The sequence below is a fragment of the Notamacropus eugenii genome, chromosome 5 (genome assembly GCF_028372415.1).
Source record: "Notamacropus eugenii isolate mMacEug1 chromosome 5, mMacEug1.pri_v2, whole genome shotgun sequence".
Taxonomy (NCBI): domain Eukaryota; kingdom Metazoa; phylum Chordata; class Mammalia; order Diprotodontia; family Macropodidae; genus Notamacropus; species Notamacropus eugenii.
This window is the reverse complement of record NC_092876.1, coordinates 297,451,260-297,467,161: the sequence shown is the minus strand read 5'-3', so window position 1 is coordinate 297,467,161 and position 15,902 is coordinate 297,451,260. Positions and strand designations below refer to the sequence as shown.

Here is a 15,902-nt window from a genome sequence, read left to right as displayed (position 1 = left end):
ACAATGGAAAGGGCATTGACTGTGGATCCAGAGGAGAGGGGACAAAAGTCATCTCTGATAATTACTACCTGTGTACTCCTGGTCAAGTCACTTAAACTTAGTCGGCCTCAGGGTGCTCATCTGAAAATGAGGGCATTGGACTAGATGGTTCCTGAGGTCCCATCCAGCTCAGTAGGTAGTACTCTTAGAGTCCTGACTTTGACACAGAAAAAGTTGTGCAACCCAAAGGAAGTGACTTCTTTGTTTGTAAAATGGGGATAATACCTGTATAAATCACCTCACAGAGTTCTGAAGAGGTTGACTTTCTTAAACCTTAATATACTGTAAAAATGTTGGTAATAGTAAAATAGTGATCTTTTTAAAGGAATGATAGGGTCTACTACTTGAAATACAATACATAAACACTAGTATGTAAAATTAGTAATTTCTATTTTGGTGCTAAGTATCTCCCCACCCCTTCCCCACCTCCCACTTCTCCTTGATTTCTTCCGGATTCTGAGTTATGATTTGGATAGATGAACTCTTCAGATTTGGAATTTGGAGGCAATCTTGTAATAAACATATGGTCTGTAGGCTGTGACATTTTGCTTTCTGGGTAGGACCTCGATTGCCCTAGAGAGAAAATATACATTAACAGAGTGAGGATGAGATTATGATTTGAATAAAGAATAAGAAAAAAGAAGCTAGGTTCAGAAATATCTTTACATTAACTTAAAATCTTAAAAAAATAATAGGTAGCATTTCTATAGTGCTTTCAGATTTGCAAAGTGCTTTATGAATATTATCTCATTTTATCCTTACTTGTGAAGTACTTAGCCTTGTGAAGTATTTGCTATTAATTTTCTCTTTTTACAGATGAAGAAACTGTAAGAAGAAAGATTAAGGTGACTAATCCAGGGTCACATAGCTGGTAAGTGTCTGAGAAAAAATTGAACTAAGATCTTCCTGACTTCAAGACTATCCACTGAGCTTCCTTGTGGCCTAAAAATTGAGTAATTCTCCCTCTCATTATAAACTAAGAAACAAGTAAAACAAGTCCATTAATGAAAATACCAGCAGACAACCCAGTGGAGAAAATACTGTTGGAACCCTAGGATTTGATGGAAGTGTTGTTAACCTGTAGCTGAGCATTTCGGGTAGAGGTCTCAGTTGATGCTCAGGCAAAATCTGGTTTGAAATCAGATTCCTCATTTTTCTGGGGAGGCTAAGAGCCCTGTGGTGGCATTACTGACAAGGGGGAGCCAGAAATCGGTTCCAGAAAATGCTAGTTGGGCGTCAGAGACAGAGAGATCAGTAACACATAGGTATAGGTGTGAACTGTATCTGTTTCCTTCCTAGAACTTGTGAATTCTTATAGAGGCTTCCTATAAACACTTGTATCACACTTCTATGAAAATCCTGCAGCTGTGCTGTTTTTGGAGCTAATGCCTAAATGTACTGAAAACTTGTAGTCTTGTGGGAGAAGCCTGGGGTGGTGGTCAGGACACAAAAATCCTGGTCTTGACTCTGATACTGATAGCCAATTAGTTCATAGTTAAGTCAGGAAGGACTGAGTTCAAATCCCTCCCCAGATACTTACAGACCCTTAAACTCTGTTTGCCTCAGTTTTTTTCATCTATAAAATGGGAATAATAATAGCACCTTCTTCCCAGGGTTGTTGTAAGGATCAGATGAGATAATCTTTATAAAACACTTAGCATAGTGCTTGACATTTAGTAGGTGCTATGCAAATGTTAGCAGTTAGAGTTGTCATTATCATGTGACAATGTATTTATCACATTAATATCATATAACATCACATTATCATGTGATAAAGTATTTGTCATATGCAAAGTATTGTGTACGTAGAGTCTGAGGGAGAGGCAAAGGTAAATGGTAATCCCTGTCCTCAGGAGCTTGTAGTCTAGTAGAAGTTGCATATACATAAATAGCTGTAATAGAAAATAGGCCATGAAAATGACAAAAGAGCTGCTAATAAAATCTGATAAAATTTGAGGGAGAAATTACTTGTGACTAAAAGGAAAATTCCTAGGATTTGCTGACTGATTAGATATGAAAGATAAGGTAGAGAGAAGTCAAAGATGACCAGAATTGGGGCTTGGAAAGAAATTAGCAGCAACAGGCCAAGGGGGCAACGAATTGGAGGATACAGGACAGAAATAGGTTTAATTGGGTAACTAACCATGGCATCAAGATTATAAAGAGAGGTGAGTTAAATTAGAGAAGGGAGGATAGATTGGAAAGTGGGAAGGGGTGGTGATGCTGGAGGGTCTGGTGAAGTTGGGGTAAAGGTAGAGGGAGAGATGGTCTGTGACCTTGGCCAGTTCAGTTAAACTCAGTATCCCTCTCTGTTAAATGAGGGGGTTGGACTAGGTGGCTTCTGAGGTTCCTTCCAGCCCTAGATCCATAATCATGTTCTGAGTTGAGTACATTCAATGACTTCCACAATTTTATTCCTTTCTAGCCACATCTCACAGTATTCTCTTTATACACTATGCCCCTGTCAACTCTTTGGCCAATATAGTCAAGCAAAACAAATGCCCACATTGGCCACATCCAAAAAATGTTTGTCTTGTTCCATGTAAGGCGTATGTCCCCCTCTCGGTCAGGAGGTGAGGAGCATTCTTCTTTGGTCCTCTGGAATCATGGTTGATCATTGCTTTGATCAGAGATGAAGTCTTTCTAAATCACTCATTTTTACAACGGTGTCATTATAGTACAAATTTTTCTCCTGGTTCTGTTCCCGTTACTGTGCATCAGTTCATACAAGTCTCCCCACATTTCTCTTATGGTTTTCCTTTGCCGGCAGTTTCCACTAAAACTTTCTTCACTCTCAGCCCCAGATGGAAGTGATCTCCCTCTTCAGATTTCTTAAGATGCTTGTTTGAATATCCTTGCACTTACATTCTGCTTTCTATCAGACTTGCAGGTTATACTACATGTACCACATTAGACTGTAATTCTTTGGGAACAAGACTGTGCTATTTTTCAGCTTTGGATCGCTGTTCTGATTATTAACATTATTTCAAAGTGAAGTTTAATTGATATAAAAACACTAAACTGTAAGGAAAAGGCCAAAGTAGCCCAGAAAGCAGCTCAGCCACAAGACATGCTTTTCTTTCAAAGCAGAGAGACATGGCAGTCAAAGGCAACACTGGGTTATATAGTACAAGCTCATTTGCAAAACATTACATGGGAGGATGAAAGAAGATTATAAGCAGTAGCATTTCCTAAAACAACCAAAAACAGTGGAGGGGAAAATAAGCTTGCTGAAAACTTAGCGTGAAACCAACTAAATCTGATCATCCCAAGAGCATTTGTAAATGAAACTAGAAAGAGGGCAATAGATGTAAGATGGAATATATCTGTCAATATTTCCATAATGAACTATTCTCATGAAAGATGATAACAAAACCACTAAGTAGAAATTATGTCTAAGTAATAAAATTAGGAAGAGGAGCTGACACTCACCAGGTATACACAACAGAAGAAATCGATGCTGGAGGAGACAGAATTTTCAAGATAATTGGAGATCAGTTTTAAAATGATACAAGGAAGGAAGCATTCCAAAAAGACTGGAAAAGATGACAAATGATATTTCATTTTAAAGCAGCTGAGGTGATATCATTAGCTACCAACACATTCAGAATCATAGCATCTAAGAAATGGAAGAGATTTCAGTGGCATCTGGTCCAACCCATACACAAAGTGAATCTTCACTGTAACGTACCTGACACATTGTCATCCAGTCTTTGCTTGAAGACCTCCAAGGAAGGTTCTACCTTTCATATCTAGAAATTTTTTATTGGATTGTTCCAGGAACATGCTAAGGGTATCTGTGATAAAAGTGTGAGGATGGTAGAGATATGCTTCCTTAGACAATTCTTTTGCAGCAGAAAGCCAGATCCCGCTGTGTTGTTTGTTCATAGGAAATTAGTATTAGAATTGGAAGTGACCAAAGAGGTTGACAAGCACAACCTCATCTAACAGATAAGGAAACTGAGACTCAGAGATATGAACTGAACTTCCTGTGGTCACTCAGATAATGAGTGGTAGATCTGGGTCTCAAATTCGGGTCCTCTAGTTTTAACTCCAACATGGAGCTATGCTATTTGCCAACTAAAGCAGAAAATCAAAATATTACTCCCTTAGGTTGTCTCCCATGCTCATGTGAATATCATGCAGGATTGTTTCATATAAGCAATCCTATAGATAATTTGGTCAAAATCAAGCAAGACATAAAAAGGAGACATAAGCTCCCCCAAGGTCTTAGACCAGAGTCTTAGAGTTGGAAGGAACCGCAGAGGTATAGACATCATTTAGTCTGATAAAAACCTTGAACAAAAATCCTGTCTACAGTTAATGGATCTGATGAAATCAATCCCTTTTCAGCTGTCTCATCTGCTGTCTGATCCTGGAACATCCATCAGATCTTATGGTCTTCTCATGCTGAAACATCTCTCTCCTCTGCCAGCCCTCCTCTCTCATTAGTGAATTCCTCCTGGGGCCTCCATTTGGAGGAATAGCTCAGGCTGGTCAAACTTCATTCCCATTCTGGCTGTGCTCCTAACTTTCTGGACTTTAACACCAGACTCCCATGCTAGACACCTTTGTTTCCCACCCTACCCCTGCTTTCCAGCTCTGTTTTTCTATGTTGTCTTTTCTCATTAGATTGTAAGCTCCTTGAAGACAGGGATTGTCTTTCTTTTTCCTTGTATTTTTATATCCAGTGCTTAGCAGAGTTCCTGGCACAAAGTAAATGTTTAATAAATGCTTAGTGCTTTGCTTGTTTCCTTCCCACTGTCCCCTTGAGGGTCTATATTGCCCACGTTATAAACTCCTGTCCTACAGCATATTATATTTCTGCATCATCACCTTCCTCGTCCTAGAAACTATACTTATTTATTAAAATTTATTTTTATTTGGAACTTAACCAAAACCAAAAAAGAACACTTCTAATATAGAAACTAAAATAGAAAAAAAGATTTCATATGAAACTGGAAATCTGTTCTACTTGTAGCTTGCTTTTAAAAAAGAAAGGATTTATAAACCCAAAATGCCACTTTCTAAGCTGCTCTGCTTGTCTTTGCCTCCTTCTGAATGCCCTCTCTTATTACTTTTACATCCCTATGCCTCTCTTAATGCCATCTAAGATTACATTAATTTTCTTAGATGCCATGAGCTTGTTGACTCATACTGAGTTTGCACGTCGCTAGAATAAACACATTATATTCAGACAAACTGCTGCCTGCTCATACCCCTCCAAATTTTTTTGTGTTTTTTTTTCTATAAATAACAAAAAATAAGCACAGGGATCTTGCAATATTTTTCAATCAATTGTGAGACTAAAAATATGAAGTAATTGGGGGAAAGCTGCCTGTTTCCTTTGCACATTCCACCTGATCTTCAGCCTCAGGTGAGAAGAGCCAAACCTTCCTCTAACTGTGGGCCTTCTGTCTCCTGCTGCACAGGATGGTCCTTGAGGGCAGGTGGCAAGGGTCCAGACCTGGTGTCTTCCATCTGCTCCAAAGCAAAAACTTCCATCTGTGCCAGCACAAGACAACTTCTGCCTCCTGCTGACAATCTGATCTCCCAGCCAGGATGTGGAGAACATCCAGGGCAAAGAAGAACAACCTTCCCTTTGACCTGAGGTCTTCTATCTTCTATTGTACCTGGTCACTTGAGAGAAGAGGAAGAGGAAATTGGTGGGGAATGGGACTTCCTTCTTTTGCTGTACAGCTTTGCTTTCCATCTCCTGCTGCATCCTTTCCTGCCTAATCGCCTACCTTCAGAGAGAAGAGGGGTAGTGAAGTGAGGCCTTGCATTTGACTGCATGCCTCTCATTTCTTATTTTTCCTTTGAGGTTTCCTTGTCTTCAGCCTGATCATCAAACTCCTTTGGAAAGAGGAAGGGCACCTTCCACTGAATAATGAACATTCTCATACCATACATATCCCAGTGATTCTGAACTCCTGTAGGTTATTATCCAAACCCCATTTCCCATCATATCACCCAGTTCCTTATTCTTATCTTCCTCAAACCTCCTACACCAAAGTTCCAACCAAACACCACCCAGCCCTTCCTTTGTGCCGTCTGGAATGCCTGTGTTCCATAGGCAACAAATCTCTCCCCATCCCATATCTTTTCCTCTCCCACCCCTTCTATCTGCTAGCTGTTACTGAAGTACTACTACTGCCCAATAGCACAGCCTACCTGGCCACCCTTCACTCATTCTCCTCAGTTCACTGGTCAAGGTAGGGGAGTTGGAATACGTCTTGCTCCCCGTTGCCAGTTGAAGATTCTTCCCTTACCTCTATCACTCAGTAACCTTTTTCCTTTGATGTGTATGCTATTCATATCTACTCCTTAGTCAAAATCCTGGTAGCTGTTGTTTATAGACCCCTGGCTCATCTCCTTTCCTTCCTCAATGATTTTGTTAACTGGCTCACAGTAACTCTTCAACTCCTTTCCTATTACTAGGGGACTTCAACATTCAAACCGACTCTCTTTCAAATACACTGATTACTTAGAGCCTCAGTCTACTCTTTTTCCATGATCTATTCCTCCACCCAACCTTATTTCCATACAAAGATGGTCAAACCCTCGATCTTTTCCTCACGCACAAATGTACCACCTTCATGTTAGAGAATTCTAAAATTCTTATCCAAACATAATCTATTGACTTTTCTCTCCTCCCTCTTCTTACTGAATGCTACTCTGCCCATACCATAACCTTTCATATTTCAACCCCTCCATTCTCTCCTTGCACTAGTCACTCCCTCCTCTTTTCTCCGTTTAAACCTCTTGTTGAGCCAGCTCAACTCTACACTGTTCTCTCTCTCTCTCTCAGTTATGGGCATTTTCTGTGGTTGTCCCTCATTCCTGGAATATACTTCCTCCTCATCTCTACCTCCTGACTTCCTTCAAGTGTCAACTAACATCTCTTCTTCTATAGGAAGTTATTCCAAACCCCTCTTAATTCTAGCACCTTTCTCTCTCCTAATTATCTCCTATTTATCCTATATGGAGCTTGTTTGTATGTTTTTATATATATACATATATGTAGCTTGTTTGTATAGTTATATATGTTTGCTTGTTTCCTCTATTATTAGATTGTGAGCTCCTTGAGGGCAGGGACTATCTTTTGCCTCTTTTTGTATCCCCAGTGCTCAGCACAGTGCCTCAGACATAGAAAGGACTTTACAAATGTTGATTGACAGACATATTTCCACATACAAGAGGAAATCCCTTTAGATGCTGAGATTCTATAGATGTTCTTACTTATGAATGACATTATACTGATTGCAACGAGCCCCCAAACACTATAAGGTCTCCTCAATGGGATCTATGGCTACTGGAGAGAGATTGGCTTAGTGACCACATGGGAAAAATGAAGAACAAGCATGCATATTACCCAGACTGTGTCATTTATTGGGATGAAAAGCCCATTGAGTCAGTTTATCAGCAGGCACTGTGGATGGACAAATAGAAAAACAGTGGATTGCATTTTGGAAACAGTAAAAGACTTTTTTCCCCAAAAAGACCATTAAAAACTCAAGTTATCAGCATTTATTAAGTATTTATTATGTGTTATACACTGTGCTAAGAGAGGTTGATACTGTTTGGCTATGAATTATGAAACACTGTGATTTTGGAAGAGTCGAAATCATAGGTTACTCAAAGGGCAATTGATATATGGAGTCCACACTATATTATCAACTATATCTTAACATGCAAAATGTGACATAAGAATCAACACCAAAGATCTATATGACTAGAAAAGAAGGAAGGCTGCTTACACACATATTATATAATCTTAATGTTTTACTGGTATTTGTGAAATGCTAAAATATCTAGAGGAAAGCCTCTAGCACATTGGATAGATTGGGAGGATTTATAGAAAGCTGTGGATATGAATGACTTAGGATGGAAGGTATGGATGGGTTGGGATCTGTATTGTTAAGAGTATGGCCTATCCCCCTATGATCATGGATCTATACACAAAATCTCCCATGCTCTTCTTACAATGCCTTGTATATAGCAGGTTGAATAAATACTGAATTGGATAAAATTGAATAGTAGTACTATCAGTAGAAAACCAGTAAGTTTGAAAGAGGGCAGGTTTTAGGAGGAAGATAAGTTCATTTTTGGACACGTTGAGTTTGTGGTTACATTAGAACAAATGGAACAGGCAGACATCTGGCAGGAAATTGGAGGGATGAGACTACAACTCAGCAACAGAATGAGTTCTTTGGAGGTCATTCTTAAAGAGGTGATAGATTAAAATTGAAAGTAAATGAAGTCATCAAGAGAAAGAAGGCAGAAAGATAAGATGGTTAAGAAAAAAACCTTGCGAAATTCTGACCTTTAGAGCTTGGATGGCGAAAGAAAAGCCAAGATAGGAGATAGGAAAAGGTAACTGAGTCAGGAGGAAAACTGAGCAATTAGTGTCTTATAGGAAAGCCCAACAGTGGTGAGAATATCAAGAAGGAGATGGTGGCCAACAAGAGGAGAGGGATCAAGAAGAATGAGGACCAAGAAGAGACCTGAGAAAAGGTTACTCAATTTGCATGTCAGAAGTTCATTGGCAATATTATTGGTAAGTCACATGAGCATGCTTTGAAAGTCTGAAGCCCTGTACAAATGTAAGTGGCTATTGTTATTACTGTTGTAGGACAGAAATCTTCTTTCCATTTCTTACTTGGTTTCCTGGGTAGCAGTGAGATGTGTCAACTTCTTTGTGACAAACCAATCCCTTTATGATTCAGGAATGGCTGATATGAGCTGTCTTGTCTTTAACAGAAAGTCATGCTCTGAAAAACATGGATTTATGACAACTTATCTTCACACCTGAACTGTTCCCCTGGTATTTTCACCTTGGCTCATTCCTTACTCTTAAGCATCTTGGATCCAGGCCTACTTGTTTATTCAACTCTTTCAAGCTGGCTCTGATGCTCTTGACTTCTCTATTTCTGCTGCTTCTCTGGCTGGTTTTCCTTTATCATGGTCCCTGAGGTTGACCCAGGCTTGAGGCTGTGATATTCATTTGATTCCCCTTCCTATTTCTGACATTGTCTCTCCCTCTGCCTTACTGGGAGCAGCTGTCAACCTCTTCCTGTGAGTCAGATGCTGATGTTTGTGGATTAGGAGGTTATGGTTGCTTCAGAAAGAGGTTGGTAATGGGATGCATCATCTGACCTCATATGCGCAATGTCTTCTTCCTTTCTGCTAAGGCATCTCTGGAATAGGGATGAGGGCAGCGTTGATAATTCTTGGATATAAAATGTGCAGAATTATGCAGCCTTCATTGGACTTTACCACATAGGAATTTTTCAACATTTTCATTCTGTTCTCTTAAAAATCCTATAACCCCTCTGGTTTTCTTAATATGCTATTCTGCTACTTTAGTGACAGATACAGTAAATAATGCATTCTTGTAATTTTAGAAAATCATTTTATTTGCAGGCACTTGTATGCAGCCTAATCAATATTTATACCTATTCAAGGTTTTTTTTAAAGGTATTTAAATTTTTTTTTCTATATGTAGACTTTATATCAAATAACAGGTTCAGGTTCTTCTTTTTTTTCTGATTTATAAGAACCTTAACTGTGAAGATTCTCAGGCAGTCCTCTTGATGATCAGGCAGTGTTCCTAGGAAGTTTTATAAGTCCTTATTTTATTTTCTGCTTTCCTTAGCTGTTTATACTTGAATGTTTTCCAAGAAATTGGCCCAACAGGTAGTCCTACCATCTTAAGCCCAATGTCAGTGGAATTCTATCAGCAATATTTACAGTGCTGAGATGGTCTGTTTGCTGAGACTTGGGATGATTCATAATAACTTTCAGGAAATAGCTAACTTGTTTTAGAGCTTTTCTTCCTCCAAGTTTGACATTCATTTAAAAGGAGATGGAGACACTGAGTTATTGTCCCCAGGCAGATCTCAAATTAAAAAAGGAATTAACTGATTTAAATTGATTTTTTCGTGGCATATATAGGAACAATGTGGTATAGTAGAAAATTATGCATCACATGTGTGAGACCATAGGGAAACAGACAAAATGAAATAGTCCTTGACTTGATGTCAGCAAGCATTTATTAAGCACCTATTATTTGTCAGTTACTGTCTTAAGAGCTGGGGATACAAAGATACTAAAAAAGAATCCTTGCTCTCAAGTAGCTCAGGGTCTAGTGATGGAGACTTTATACCAACAACTATGTACAAGCAAGATATAGTCAGAATAAAATGGGGGTAATCTCAGAGTGAAGGTGCCAGAAGGACTTGGAAAGGCTACTTATAGAAGGTATGAGTTTAGATGAGACTTGAAGCAAGTCAGGAAAGTGAGGGGGTAGAACTGAAAAAAGAGTTCAAGGCAAGGAACTCACTACATTTTAAGAATAAAAAGAGTGCTAGACTGGAGTCAAGAGATCCGGATTATATACAGTCATTGGTTTCCCATTCACCTAGACATATATCCTTGGGCAAATGACTTTGTTGCAGAGGTTCTTAAACTTTTTTGCATCATGGACCCCTTTGGCAATCTGATAAGCCTTTCTCAGAATGTTTTAAAATGGATGTAACGAAATTCATGAGATCATGAAGGAAACCAATTATAGTTGTTCTGTGACTTCAGTTGTATCTAATTCTTTGTGACCTCATTTGGGGCTTTTTTGGTAAAATTAACGGAATGGTTTGCCATTCCTTCTTTATTTTACAGATGAGAAAACTGTGGCAAACAAGGTTAAGTGACTTGCCCAGGGTCACATAGCTAGTACATGTCTGCAGCCAGATTTGAACTCAGGAAGAGAAGTCTTCCTGACTCTCAGCCTGGTGCTCTATCTGTTATGTCACCTAGCTGTCCAATAATTTTTTTAAAAAACTCCCAGACCCCAGGCAAAAAACTCCTGCTTATAAAACTGAATTTCTTCATTTATTGAATGAGAGGGCTAGATTGAATATTCCCTAAAATTCCTTCTATTCCTATGATTTAGTGTTTTAAACCTTATCAGTAAAGTCAAGTTCAACACTGAAAATAAAGGCCTAGGTTTTTGTCTGAAAACCTTTGTTAATGGAGATTTTGACATAATACCTTTCTGCTCCACTATGTAATAAATCCCTACAAATCTCCATGTAGAGTCTTTAGAAAAATTAGCCTCATATTTCTAGTGTTCAGAATTTTCTAGTCAGAGTCAAAAAGTACTAGTGTTTTCCCCTAATACCATAGAGGAGAAACAGGGAGGAGTGTTGGTATGTTATGTTGTCTGAATTGCAAGGAAGGACTTCGATATGGGTCTGTGATTTATTTTCAGCTACTTCAGACTTGGTAGGGAGGTTTTAAGATGTTGCCTGAGGCTCTGAGAGTTTAAATGATTTACCCAATGTGACACATCTAGTTATATCTTGGGCAGAATTTGAACTCAGGTCTTCCTGTCTCCAAGCCCAACCACATCATGATATTCACCACACCATTCTGCCTCTGTAAATGCTGAGAACTAGGCTCATCCTGGTGATTTCAGTACAGTCCTGCCTCCTGGGACTAGAGCTAGCAAAGGGAAAAGAGATGTTGGCCATGGAGGACCCTTTATATTATGCTCTTATGCAGCAATGATATCCAGTCATTTCATTTCTTCAGTTGTTTGAATGGTCAACCTGCCTAAAAACTGGGGGATGGACTGAAGTAGGGAACTTGCCAGGGAGGTAGTGCTTTTCAAAAGGTGCTACCAGGCAATTCTTATAGGAGAGCCTGGGATGTGTGTGTGTGTGTGTGTGTGTGTGTGTGTGTGTGTGTGTGTGTGTGTGTGTGTGTGTATGTGGGGGGGTGGGGTGGGGGGGTGGGAGGGTCTTGTGTTAAATTTGGTGCCTGTCAACTTTGATAGCACCCTCTGAAAGATCCATATATAGATTATGTTTTCAGCTTCTCCATTGGCAGATAAGTATGCAGAATCTGATGAATAGATCATCTGATTGGGAAGAGGAAAAAAGATGAGAGGTGGGATACTCAAGTCAAATTTGGGCAGTATAAAACAGAATAGGAAACTCTTACTGACATATTTTTCCACTTTCTGGTGACAGGGTGGTGTGAGAGAATATAACCAGGATCTTTGCTGGGAGCAACTATTGTAAATTGCACAAACCTAGATTAACAATAACCAACTACTTCTGCGGGGCTATCTCTGTTGGTTACAAACACACACCTATGAAGTCTTGCCCCTCTCACAGTAGGGAATATCAAAGAAGGGCTAAAAACAGCCTTTGTCCTGGAACCAGAGCTTGGCATCAGTGTCTCCTGCTAGCTAGGACTATTCTTACAGAATCTTCTGGACTTTGCACACTGTCTAGATTCCAGGTATCTATTTAACTTCCATCTTAGCTGATTTCCATGGGTTTGACATCCTGCCTACATAGTTTAGGGCATCATTCTTATCCAGGACAACCTATGCCTCAAAAACTTTCCTTCTTTCCTGTTCTATGCCTCCTAATTAGTTAAACTTTTAGTCCTGGCCTCTCCTAGTCAGCCCTTCCCTGTTGCCCTATGTTCTGTGTTAAGACACCAATCTTGGAGCCAAGATATTCTTCCTATAACACAATTTGGACCACGTTAATTCCCACTCAAAAATCCTTGCTGGTTTTTATTGCCTTTAGGATTAAATATAAGTTCCCTAGACTGGCATTTAAAAGTTTTCCACAATCTAGCTCTGACCTACCTTTTCAGACTTAATTCCTTTGATGCTGCCGCTTACTCAATCTTTGTTTTAGCCAAGATGGACTTCTAATTATTCTCTAAACTCGGCATTCTATCCTTTGTCTTCTATCTCATTTTGAGGTAAGAGCTGTTATTATTCCCATTTTATAGATGAGGAAACAGAGGCACAGGGAAATTATCTGACTTGCCCAAGATCACACAGCTAATAAACATCTAATGCAGAATTTTTAAATCAGAGTCTTGTCCTCCAAATCCTGCCCTCTTTCCATTATACTGCCTTTCTTAAGGATCTTTGGATCTTAGCCAGGGCCTTGAGCAGAGTAGACACTTAGATTGTGCTTACATGAACTGATTTGAGTAGTGATGGTCTGCAGGATGTGGCCCTTATTGGATGGATGGCTAGCTAAGTGGGTAAGTTGAGGGGGTGGAAAGAAGTATTAACAAGAGGTAGAGAGTAAATTCTTGCCTATTTTGTTCTCTTTAGTATATTTGGTCTCCTTTCTGAAAATTGTTGGGAAATTGAAGGAAAATTAAGTTCTTTGGGGCTAATTAAGCTCTGCATTCCTTCTTTCCAGCCCTTAAACTTCTCATATTGTATTCTTCTGGGGAATAGCCATGTAAGGCTGAAGTCTTTCAGTTGTCCTTATAGGGTGATGCAAATCAAAAGCACTTGTTGCCTAGCAATTTTGGGGAAAGTGAATATTCTTAAGATATGCTTTCCTCTTTCAGGTTTTGTAGGAATAATGGAGCCAAGTTCATCATTCAAGCTTAGAAAGTGTCACATTTTAGTGACAAGCCAATTGTGGTTAAGGAACTTTCTGAGTAATTGGATTTGAAGAGACTTTCAGAGGTTATCAGGGATAGGTTTCTACCTTCTAAAGGCAAAATTATGAGATAGGTGCAATTTGTCATTCACTGATGGTACTTTGGCATCTGCTTTCATCACTTTCTTACTTACATTTCAAGCATCCAGTATCCTTATGCTACTCCTTGGCTACAAAAGACTCTGAATTACTACATGCCATCTTACCTCCTCATGATTACCCAGGATTCTATAAATTGCTTTCTAAACTCTTCTCACTCTATCAGGTACTTGCATAGTCAATATTTTTAACCCTAGGGCAGGACTTTACATTTATTCCTATTCAATATCATTGTATGAGATTTGGCTTTTATTCTAGCCTGTTGACATTTTTTTGTTCATCTATTAAATTCAACAAGCATTTACTAAGTGCTTACCATTTGCCAGGAGCTATACATTAAATGTGTTAACTATAGTTCCCACGTTCATGTCATCTTTTAATTGGATAACATAATATCTATCCCTTTATCCAAGTAATTACTATTAATGTAATACTATTAATCCAAGTAATTACTAACTCAATGGAATGGCCACTCAACTGCAGGTCCTGCTCTGGGCAATAGTTTAAAGCAATCCATTTGAGTGTTGAGTGTTCCTCAGTCATCATTCCCTTCAACACTAGGAGCCTGAGCAACAGGGGAACTAATGATGGTATTAGCAAAAGAGGAGGGGATAACCATTGCATCAGAGAGAAGAATGACCAAGATGTGCCCAGTGTTTTTTTTTCTCTTCATATCTTACTCCATGAGTACATGCAACCTTCAGTTCTGGGCCTGACTCTCCTTTTCCCTCTTTCCTCCTTGAACATCACTTAAATTCATTCTTCCTACCTTCTGATTTAGTTCTCTAAACCTCATGCTCCATTTTCCTTTGTAACCATCTTTTCAATCAAAAAGTTATTTGCTGAGCATATATTCCTGTCTTCCAGCACTTACAATTTAACTGGCAGCACAAGACTAACATGTATGAAAGAACCAGAGAAAATAGAAGACAGACTTTCTGTGCTATAGGAGTCCAGTCCAGAGAAGGGTAGGATCAAAGTTGATTGGGATAGCCAGGGGACTTGAGCTAAGCTTTGTAGGATGGTTAGGATTTGGATGATTGAGATGAATGGGCGAAAGTATTCAGAGGTGGGGAGGAACAAGGTGAACAAAGGAATGAAGGTAGAAATGAGTATAGAGTTTGTAGCGTGTATAATAGTTTAATATATTCTTCTTCATGAGAGTATTCTTTCCACTTATCCATATGGAAACCTATCCATACTTCCTCAACCTGTGAAATGCTTATCTACGTTCTCCAAAACCCTTTCACAATGAATTTGTCCCATGTGCTGGAAGCCTTCCTCTAGGACAAGGATTCTCAAACACTTTTTGTGAAATAGATCTTTTTGACAATTTGGCAAAGCCTTTGGACCTTCTCAGAAAAATGTTCTTAAATGAATACAATAAAATACATAGGAATACAAAAAATTACATAGAAATAAAGATGTAATTTCTCTCCCCCCCCATAAAAGTTCCTGGATTCCCTGAAATGTGTCCATGGACTCTTTGGGAGGGCTTGTGTACTCTTGCTTAAGAACCCTTGTTCTAGGTCTTTACATTTTATGGGTGAAATGTGAGCTGTCCAGCTGTTGTCCCACACTCTTGCTACTTGTCTGACTTAGCTTGTTTTCCATCATGCATTTTTTTATGGCATCCTTTTTTGCTGCTTCTTGAACATAGAACATCACTGGAAAATACTGCAGTCTCTTTGTACCTGTCATGTACCTTTCCTTTGTCAACACTGGCCACTTGTAGCTTTAATTCTTTGGAAACTGTGGTATGCAATTATTTACAACCACCCTTTACAGGGAGAGCATTAGAAAGATGTATTTTGTGTCAGATAGTGAAATGTTTGGGATCATTAAATTTACTGTATAATTTTCTAAATAAGATCTAATCTACACTCTCCTGTTCAATTTGATGTCCATCTGAAATGCCTGCCCCACATACGTGTACTAATCTACTAACTCAATGGAATGGCCACTCAACTGCAGGTCCTGCTCTGGGCAATAGTTTAAAGCAGTCCATTTGTTTTTTCTTATGTATATTGGTTCATGGATATTATACTATATTTCCTTCAACAAGACATTCCATCCCTGACTCTGGACATTTTCACTGGCTGACTCTCATGCCTGGAATGATCTCCTTATCTCTATCTCCTTCCCTCCCTAACTTCCTTTAGGTCATAGCTAAAATTCCACCTTCTGCAAGAAGCCTTTCTCAGTATTCCTTAATCTTAGAGCTTTCTTTCTGAGACTACCCACTAATTTATGCTGGAAGTATCTTGCTGTTCATAC

The 15,902-nt window shown here is 39.1% G+C and overlaps 1 long non-coding RNA gene across 9 annotated transcripts in view; it reads left to right on the top strand.

Moving 5' to 3' along the window:
- LOC140506244 (uncharacterized) overlaps window positions 1–15,902 on the top strand; it is a 444,115-nt gene that overhangs the window by 72,212 nt on the left and 356,001 nt on the right. For all 9 annotated transcript variants that reach the window (XR_011967829.1, XR_011967830.1, XR_011967833.1 and 6 more), the window contains one exon: window positions 856–910. This is a non-coding gene — a long non-coding RNA (uncharacterized lncRNA). The remainder of the gene's footprint in view (window positions 1–855; window positions 911–15,902) is intronic.